At 38.6% G+C, this 10,733-nt stretch overlaps 1 long non-coding RNA gene across 1 annotated transcript in view; it reads left to right on the forward strand.

The window, feature by feature from the left end:
- The window catches only part of LOC112473510, a 65,175-nt gene extending 59,746 nt beyond the window's left edge, over positions 1–5,429 (forward strand). The window contains exon 2 of the long non-coding RNA XR_003044034.1: positions 4,844–5,429. This is a non-coding gene — a long non-coding RNA (uncharacterized LOC112473510). The remainder of the gene's footprint in view (positions 1–4,843) is intronic.
- The last annotated feature ends 5,304 nt before the right edge of the window (positions 5,430–10,733 follow it).

Below are 10,733 nucleotides of genomic sequence, written 5' to 3' on the forward strand. Positions count from 1 at the left end.
TAAGTGTCTTCATTACCATTGTTGAATTTCCCCCATTTTTTTTTTTTTTTTTTACTTTTCCCATAGAGCCCACATTTGCTGACCACCAGGGTTTGATAAAAGTTCTCTCTCATTATCTCAAGCAGCTCAAAATCTGTCTAAATGGGATTCTAGTAAGGATGGCTACTGACTGAATACCAGACTGTCTTTCTAAATAACATGGGCTCAAATGCTTAGAAGAGCACTTCATTTTAATAGTCAGACACAGAATATATACCTACAATGATTATAAACTATTATAGACCCCAAAAAAGTCTGTTAGGACAAGAATTCAGGAATCTGATCTCCTGAAAAAATACAGCTGACATTCACCTGTAACCACAGTCCATTTTAATATAGTTTTATCATGACATTGGTCACAAAGCAAAGATCAGTGAAGAATTCACAGAGTCAGAGCATTTCAGAGCCAGGAGAAAAGTGGTTAAGTGGTTATTTAGTTCAGTTGTCCTGGTTTATAAATGAGGATACTAAAGTGAGAAGAGGTTACAATTTAACAAAGTTCACAAGGCAGAACTTGGGACTGCAGTTCTTTCCACAAGGGTAGGTGCTCATGTCTCAGCGACCTTCTGTGGAAGAATCTCTTTATTGGCTGGGCTTTGGATCTCATGCTCTTTAAGGGCCTCTGTAATTCTTACCCTATAGTTACATGATATGCCTTCACCTGCCTCTCTCGGTCTGTGAATTTAGGTGCTTTAGGCCCCCACACTCTATGTGAGCTCAAGAGTGCAGGGAGCTTGTCTGTCTGTAATCTGTGTATTTGCACTGTGCCTGGTACTTCCTAGGAGCTCAGTGAGTCTTAATTTCTTTCCTTTCTGTTCTGGAATATACTTATTTGATTGAATTGACATGGTTGTGGAAGAGGGTAGGTATTTGAAGGAGGGAGATTGCAAGTAATCCCAGCAAGTATGGAGGGTAGGAGAAAAAAGAAATGCCAGGAGGGGATGGAAGAGTAAATGAAAAGAAAGACAAAGGGTAGAGGAAAGTCAGAAAAAGATCACATTTAAATCATAAATCTGGTTCCCGCTTAAATGCAAACATGAATCCAGAGTATGTCACATGTTCAGCCAGTGCCTGTGATTATGCAAATTAATTAAAAAGAAGGAGGAGAGGGGAAGAGAGGGGACACTAGGTTCAGATGGAAGTTCTCTCAAAGATCTGTTAGAATCTCTTCCTTCCTCAGAGATGTTTGGAGAAGGGTATGGATTCCATTTATGCTACTGCTATAAGAAAGAGGAGGCTTTTGGCCTTGAGCAGGCACAGGGAGGCAGTTTTCACTGCAAAACCGGATGGGGTCTCATTATCCACACACTGTAGGCAGGGTCAATTCTTATTGTATTAAGCTAGCAGGTGTCCAGGGAACCAGTTTGCTTTTGTTCCTTCATTTTCCTATGGAAACCTCTCAGAAGTACTAATTTTACCCTTAACCCAGCGAGAAGCTTGGGGCAGCCCAGATGCCCTAACTGCCTCTTGCAAGCTCAGGCTCCAGGAAAGATAGGGGCAGTTGGCAGTGAGACTTTTCTTCCTCAGCTAGTGCTCCGAGTCAGAGAGCATGTAATCTTGGATGCAAGCTGGCAGGGGAGTGGTGGCAGCCTTTGCTAGAGCTTTGTCCCTGCTTCCTAAGCAAGCACCTTGGAACCTGGACAAGTTGAGGCTGGGGCCCAGACATCAGGGGTGCTTGGAAAAGTGAACCTTTCAGAGTCCCTGGCATCACACCAAGCCTGATCAGCCTGCTGTGTGCAGGAAATATTGAACATTCTGAGTCTTAAAGAGGGAACCTGGAATAGATCCAAGATTACACTTAATATATCTTCTGGGAGCTACAGAGAAGGGAGACTGGGGAAACTGCAAAAATAAGCCTTGCAGGGCCAGGAGAGCACACAGAATCGGCAGATATAGGCAATAAGTAAGAATAACAATCATTTTTTTCTCAAGGAGCACATACAATTTCCAAAGCTCATTCATACACATGATCTCTGATCTCTTTGTTCCTTCTTATGGTTCTGAAAAGTAGGCAGGAATGTTACTTTAGAAAAATTACTAGATTATGTATCTGTATGTTTCCCACAACACTTAACCTAGCAGGTTGTCCAGTAAATGGCGAGTAAATAGATGGATGAATGAGTGGACAAACTTGCATTTTGCAGGTGACAAACTGATTCAGAATAATTAAGTTCATTGGAAAGCATTGAACATAGGGAACTTACTACATGCCAGGTATCATCTAGCCCCTGGGAAGATGTGGTCCTCTAGTTTCAGGAGGTCACCATCTAGAGGGTGAGATGGCCAGAAATAAGTAACTAATAAGTGATTATGCAATCTGATAAGTACTCTATCTGAGATGGTTTCAGAAGGCTCTGAAAGACAAAAAAGACTAACTACAAGCAAAATGATGCCAGCATGACTTGCTTGGTGTGGTAAGAAGCAGCACTGAAACTAAGAGCCAGGTGTTCAGACTCATCTTTTCTTTGCTGTACCTTTCCCCTGATCAAGAAAATCTCTCTCCTGTTTCTCTCCCCTGCATCTACCCTTGAGTTGTTGCCAATTCATTCCTGAAGTTCTACCATCATCAAACTTTATCTTTCAGCTTTAGGTTATATTAGCTGTTTAAATTTAAATATTCCATGGGAAAGACATTTATGTGAATTAGAGATACGAGAGTAAGTTTTCATGGGGTTAGGGGAAAAGAATACAGAGGTGAGGGGCTCAAGGATTCTGAGCTGTCTGGGGATTTGTGTGGGATAAGAAAGTGATTAGGGAAAGGGGAAAGAAGAAGAAAACAAATAATAAGACTGCTAAAAGAAAGCATTGCCTTTGCAATTTTGCTTTCCTCTCTCTAGCACATTCCTATATCACTATAAATACAATATAAATACTGTATATATTGCATGTATACATATATATGTGTGTATGCATGTGTACACACATATACACATACACACACACCCCAACATAATCTTTAAATCTGTCATCAAAATGAGATGCAAAGTTTTTACCAGTGCTTCTTACATTAACCAGTTCTGTAGTGATGTTTTCTTGATATTTGTGAGCATGAGGCTTCATGTAGCTTGACAACTGTAGGTTTAGAATTTTATTAAAATTCTGCCTTGTTCACAGTCTTATTTCTTTAAGGCCTTATCTAATTGCTTTGGGCCACAGGGCCTACCACCCTGGCCAGATATAAATTTCACCATGTAACTGTGTGAAAGTAATAAACTAATGTATAATAAATAGCAAAGAATTTTGATCATCTGTGTCATAGTGGAAGAAGAATGACTCATAAAAATAATAATTACATAATACATGCTTGCATTTTTTACAAGGTGCATTCATGCTCTCTTTTCTACAAATGCTGTTGGGCATTTGGATATAATCACCAGAAGTCCAGGCATTTCCATATGTAGCCCAAACATCTGAGTTGTGACTGAGAAATGTGATTTTCAGCAGATCACTGAGTTCCAGGTGAACTGTATGTCATTTATCTCTTCTGGGAAAGCATCTGTGAGTCTTCTATGTGATTCAGTTGGCCCTCTTTCATATCTCCAGAGTACTATACATGTGAATTTACTTCCTGATCTCTCCTCACAGAATGGGAGCATTTTGAGGAAAGTGATGGATCTTATTCATCTTTTTTACTCTCAGATATTTGTTAGATGAATGAATAGATGAATGAACGAATGAAGTGCCTACCATGCACATAGACACCTATGAATCTAATATAATGCCTTGCAAAGAGAAGAATCACAATAAATATTGAATTAACATCTATATTTGTGAGTACAGAGATTCAGATCAGCTGTGTTGCATTACAGGGTTTTTTGTTGTTTAAATGTCTCAAAGCCTGAGATGTCATTTTTACACTGCTTCCCCTAGCTCAAGGGAGAAAATCAATAAAAATTATGAAAAAAATTGAAGCACCAGGAGAAGGGGTATGCATTCCCTGTGTTCACTTGGGGAATGAGGCACAGAAAAAAAGCAAACGTGCCTCCCTCAGCCTTTTTCTTCACATTAGAAGTCTGCTGAGTATTTATATATTCCAGGGCCTCTCTATGTAAATCCACATTCCATAAATCCCAAAGCTTTTCTTCTATTACAGAACAAGAGGTATGACAAATATATATAAATATAGTGTATAATATATACATATATACATATATATATATAGAGAGAGAGTAACCAGCAAATGGCTTTTTATCGATCCACCTTTTCTAACAGCCTTTTTTTTTTTTTCCTGCAGACTTCAGAAGTCTGTGGTGGGCCTCTCTCTGTTTGTCTCTCTCTGTCTCTTTCTCTTCAGCAAGCTCCTTCCTTAAGTTCAGAACGTCTAATTGTTTATCCTCCTCCACCTTTTCCTTCCCACAGGTTTATCTGATCTGAGGTCTGTTCATAAACCTCCAGTTTCTCCAGAGTCTTATATTTCCCACCTGCTGCAGCTGGAATTTTATGGCGCTAATCAGATTTTGCTGTTTTTCTTCACACTGTGTCCCTTCCGTATCTATTCTGCCCTCTTGACTCTTATCCCCCCACCCTCACTTTCATGGTATATGCACCTATTAAATGATGTCCAGTCCAGTTTCTGGCACCCAATAAATCTACATTTTCAAGCTCAGGAAACCAGACTCACCCAATGGCACCCAGATAAATGAGTCCTCCATGAGAAACCTACACTGGTCATTACTCAAGACTCCTGAGACTCCAAAACAGGGTTTCCTGCCCAGCAAGTCAAGACCTCTTTCCTCCCTCACCCTCTGAAAAGTCCACAGCACCGGACTTGTCTTCATCTTTGCTCTCTCATACCTCGATACAGATGCTCAGAGTGATTCCCAGCTTCCCACCCGCTGCGCCCAGCAACTCCCACGTCATTCCGCCATAGCAGCATCTGTGAAATGAGACAATATCCGGCACACGTGCCTGCACTGCTCAGGTCACCAGGCCTCCGAGGGTGGAGCTGAACAAAGAACTTGCGTGAAGAGGCTTCATTGTCTGCAACAAGCACAAGCAACAGGGCTCCTCTCCACAATTCCACCGGGGGCGAATCCCCATCTTTGAAGGATTCTATTTCAGCACCTTAAATGTGCTCTCCATCTGATTGATAAGGGTCATGACAGTGTCTCTTGTCTGGGAGAAAGGGGGCTATGGAGGTGGGGGTTATTTGAAAACGAGTTCGCTTCCTGGAAGACTGGTGGGAAGGAGTCAAGAGTAGGGCTGCTGTGGGGGCGATAGAGGCTGGGGTCTATGTTTCATTTGGAGAGGTGGGACCTGGAGACAGTTACCTGTTCTTGGAAAGTTGGAAACTATTTGGATTTCCTTAGTTGTTATTTTGACTTGAGAAACTACCCCCTTTCACTCCTCTGGCCTTCTGCTTCCACACAATAAAAATTAATTACAACGAATCAGAACCTTTAAAACCATCTTTAACAGTACAATGGATTTGTGACTGTCCCTGCTCTGGCCTCTCACCGGACTACAGCTTAAAATCCAATCGGGAAATAGCAATTCTCAAAGGAAAATGTCTTTAAATTAAAGTACCTGCTTTTGGCAGCTTTGGAATAAATCTGGGAAATGATAGAATACTGTGGTGGTTAGTTTTATGTATCAACCTTATTAGACTATAGTAGCCAGTTTTTATTTATTTATTTATTTATTTATTTATTATGAGAGCTGAACTAAGGAGGCAACATCAGAGACAGAGAAAGATACATGGCCTGATATGACACATATTTTGTAGCTAGAAAGTCAATGCATCTTGCTTATGGGTTGAATCAAAATGGTAATTTCATTAGATACACAAAATCTTTTTCTTTAAATATCTAACGCACCCAAAGGAAACTTCTGCCTCATTCTAGAAGTCATTTCTAGAGCTGATTAGCCACCTGTAAACAAGGACAGAACATTTTTGAGAGGTTAAAAGAAACAAACTTTATGTATTTTGACTTTTCCCTCAGCTTTTAAAGCTTCAACATATCTGATCAAGAGTTCTTATACTTCTGATTGGAAGAAAGAAAAGACTCCAATTTTTCACCATGAGACAGAATGTTATTCTCTAGGTACTCTGAATCATCAAAACTGACTAACCAAAATATCAGTCACGTGGTTGTTCCTAGGGATTAAATTTTCCCAACACCCATTCTAGATCTTGAAAAGTCTTTGAGAGCAAACCAATACCCGGTCATTTAATTGAACACTAATCCAGGTGTTGATGTGATAGTATTGTATGAATACGGTTAACAACTATAGTTGATTAACCTTAAGTAGATTACCCTGGATAATGTGGGCCGTATCCAATCAGTTGACAGTCTTAAGAGCAAAATATTGAGGTTTTCTCAGAAATGAAAAAGTTTGCTCTAAGACTGCAACATAGACTTCTGAGTTTTCAGCTTGCTGCCCTGCCTTACAAATTTCAGAATTGCCGGCTCCTATAATTTCTTCAAATACATCCCTTTATATAAAAATATTTATATATGTATCTATATCTATGTCATCTCGATTATATCTATGTATTATTGATTCTATCTCTCTGGTGAACTCTGACTGATAAAGGTGATTAGATATCTTATGATGAATTTGAATTGTTCACTGTGTAAGTAACTTCAGGAAGGATGATTGCTCTTCTTTATCTTCTAAGCCCAAAGCACTGTGCTATGTACTTGTAGGAGCATAATAAATGTTCACTGAAGTGACTGAAAACCAAGAGATGCCCTATAATGCTTTTCACAATTTCTATAATTTTACTTTCAGCGCAAGTGGATATCTTTGTTCCCTCTTGTCCACGTGGGACTGACGAATCAGCCTCACCTAGGAATCCAGCTCTTCTCAGGACTTTCTCATAATATTGTCAAGTACTGATGCCCTTATCTGCCTTTAAAAACTATCAAACAAACCACAACTTCCATAAAACCCTCACTGCAAAGGTCCAGGCATGTAACTTACTCTTACTTCTTCAGCACTTCATCATGAGATTCTTTATGTTAGTTCTGATTTTTATTTATTTATTTATTTGTTTGTTTGTTTGTTTGTTTGTTTGCCTGATATCTTGAAGATGTTGGTTTATCAGCAAGGTTAGCCACATCTTCACTTTGAAATACTTTCTTCTCAAGCCCCTGGTGTACCACTCTCTCTGAGTTCTCACTGGCAATCCCTCCTCAGGTTTGTTTGTTTGTTTGTTTGTTTTTATTCTTTCTTATTCTCCCGACTTTTAAAATTTTGAGTGACACAGGACTCTTTTCTCAGTTTATAGACACTTGAGGGAGGAAAGGAGTGTTCATCTAATTCCATGGTTTTATCATCTATATACTGAAAACTCCCAATTTCTATATCCACCTTGTCCTCTCCTGAAATCCAGACCCATATAGCCATTGCCTACTTAATCTCTCTGCTTGGATGTCTAATAAACATCTAAAATTCATCACATCCAAAAACAAACTCCTGATTTTTTCGTGAAATCTGTTGCTCTGAAATTTTTCCAGTTTCAATAAATGACAATTACATTCTACAATGTACTCATCTTTAAAACCTTGTAATCATCTCTGACACAACATTTGTTATCATACCCTGAATCGACTCCAATGGCAAATGCTATAGATTCTACTTTAAAAACATATCCAGAACTTAACCACTTTTACCACTTCTACTAACACACTGAGTCTAGTCCAAATCACCATTCTCTGTCATGTAGATTATTTTAACAGCCTCCTAACTGTCTCCTTTCTTCCCCTTTACTCAGTTATAGTTTATTCTTAAAATAATATCAAGTGATAATCTTAAAACAGTCATTTCACATCTCTCCTTTGCTCAAAATCTTTTGATAGCTTTCCATCTCACTCAAAATGAAAGCATGATTAAGGGCCCAAGGCCCTATATAATCTATCTGTAATGGAAGCTTAATTTCTACCCCTTTCTTTATCTACCATAGGTATGATCATCCAGCTTCAGTTACAATCTCCTTGCCATTCTTTAAACACAATGAAATATGCACCTACCTTAGGACCTCTGTAGATGCTGCTCCCTCTACCTGGACATTTTTCTCTTGCCTATCCACATGAATCCCACCTCTAAGCCCTGCCCTGATGTCTACATGGAATAGTCCCTCTCTTCAGAGAAGAGACCTTCTCAGAGATCTGAACCTGATCACCTTATATAAAAGAAAGTACTCTCTCTCATCTCTTTATACGCTCCTTAACTTGCTTACTTTTTATAGCACTCATGAATACCTGACATATTATATAGTATTTTATTTACTCATTATCTATTCCTACTAAAAACGAGTTCTATGGTATCAGGAGCTTTGTCTCTTGTTCATTGTTGTATTTACTAGCATTGAGTAAATGACTTTTCCAAAGCACCCATATATACAGGTCTGAAATTGCAACCAGAGAGATTTGGCCATAGAGCTAAAGTAAGTTCAAATGATAAAAGCTTCAAAATAGTACTTTTCAAACTTTGGATCACTTGTTATTGTGCTTAAAGATCAGGATGAATTAGAGGTGTAGATGATATAAGTGTACTTTGATTAGAAAGAGGTGATTTTCTTTATTAGAAACCCTCTAAAAATAGTCAGTTTATAATTCATGGAGCAGTTTATAGCCTATGTACACAATAGATGCAAAAGTATTTCCTAAAAATCTATTTAAAACTTAACATGGATGGTAATCGGGGCAGAAAACAGCACATTTAAATAGAGCAACTGATAATGAAGGGGCTATTTGCATAGGTGTAGGAAGGATTAAGGAAAACCAACCAGAGGTGTTGAAGTAACCAGGGGAAAGCCTAAGCTGAAAATTGTGACCATCTAAGCCCAAACATTCAAGGGTAAGAGTTCCAGCTTCTGAAAAGAGTAGCTAGCTTTAGCAGAAATGCTGTCTGAGGTACAGCTGTCTCAGAGCATCCAAATAGGGAGAGATTCAGAGGTAATAAAAAACCCCTAACTCATTGCTGCCCTTCCCTTCTACAGCTAATGCCTCCCTTGACAGTTTCCAAGTAGACACTAGGAGACATGGATGGAACCCACAATGGTCAGCCTCCAGGGGGCCAGAGCAGGGTACAGAGGGATGGAGAAAAGATCTGAAGGACCCAATGCAGAAGACCCAGCAGTTTGCTTAGTAATGAACAACTTCTGAACAAGTGAAGGATTTCATGAGTACTTTTCTGTCATGTCCGAAATATCTAATAATATATATGTATTTATTTTATTAATTGTTTTTGTTTTTGTTTTTTGGTGGTGGTGAGATTATGGACTCCCCTTTGTTTTGCTTTTCTGTATTAAAATTATATTGTTCTTTAAAAATTAATATGGGACTGTATGATTCTATTTGTATGAAGTTAGAAAGTGGCTAACCCAGTGTATGGTGATAAAAGTTAGAAGAGTGGTTTTCACTGAGAAGGGGTTGGATATTGACTGGGAAGGGGCAGAAGGGATCCCTTCTAGAGAATGTGTATTTTGAACTGTGTGGTGATTACATGAGCATATATATAGGTAAAACTTCATTGAGCTATACACTTAAGATTTATGTATTTTATTGTATGTAAGTTGTACTTCAATTAAAAAATATATCATGGTTATGTCTTTGGATGTTCAGTACATGTAATTAATATTTTTACATGTTTATACAATCTGTATGATCATTTGTGTGCCAGATCTGCATTGTCTTACCCACACTCTCTATACTTGGTACCAGCGCTCAGTCTTTCAAGGGGAAAAGATAGGGGAAGAACATAGACTAGTCTCAGAGAAAGCTACAGACAATTACCTTCAATTGAAAATAAACATAATAAAACTAAAGAAGTCTAATTTTTGCAACTTGAGAGGATTTTTTTTCTGCAGCTATTCACTTCTAATCACTCTCACCTAATAAATGAATAGAATAGCTAATGTGATTACACTAATTCACTATTCATCAAGAATATTAAGTAAATAGAATATTTTGCATTTTTCTAGTCACACATCTTGAGTATTTACCTGATGTTACAATCAGATACATATTACATTTTTCTCTCTGCTTCTGAGCCATAGCTCATGGATAATTATAGTGTTTAATTAGCCCCACACAGTACTTGGCTCTCTGGTGTGGAGGGAAATTACAAGATGTAGAAAGAATAAATCAAAGACTGTAATGGAAAGAAGCCCTTTGCTATACTTACCTGGAAGCGTTTGCAGGGGCCATGGTCAGTGCAGGGTGAATTGTGTTATTCCACTTGAATAGAAAAAAAGTTGCTTTTCATAAAGCTTTTAAAAGTACCTTTTTTGAAATATAGTTAGTGAGCATGAAATGGAAACTAGGTAGAGAGTTTATTGTGTTTATGAAGAGGACTTTTTCCCCAGACCATTCTCTACTGTCTCTTGCATTCAACAAAATCCTAAAATCCTTAGTCCTGCCTAGCAATCCAGACAGGTGACTGTAATCTCAGGTTATCTGAGCCAACTGCCAGAGGCTCAGGGAACTGTTGCTCAGTTCCTAAGCCCTGAAAGTGCAATAAAGTATCTGCTAGCTAAATATTCAATTTCCTAATTAAATGCAATAAACTGAATCAATCCAATTTCATCCCGCAAATATATAATGAGTATCTTTTCTGGTAAGACATGCTGGTAAGTGCTATGGAGGATAGATAATACAATAGTGTACTCTCTAAACTTAGGAAGTGCGGTGGGAAGGAAGGGTAAGAAAGTACACAGAGGCCCCACACCACTCCCTCTTGCACTC

The sequence above is a fragment of the Pteropus alecto genome, unplaced genomic scaffold (genome assembly GCF_000325575.1).
Source record: "Pteropus alecto unplaced genomic scaffold, ASM32557v1 scaffold479, whole genome shotgun sequence".
Taxonomy (NCBI): domain Eukaryota; kingdom Metazoa; phylum Chordata; class Mammalia; order Chiroptera; family Pteropodidae; genus Pteropus; species Pteropus alecto.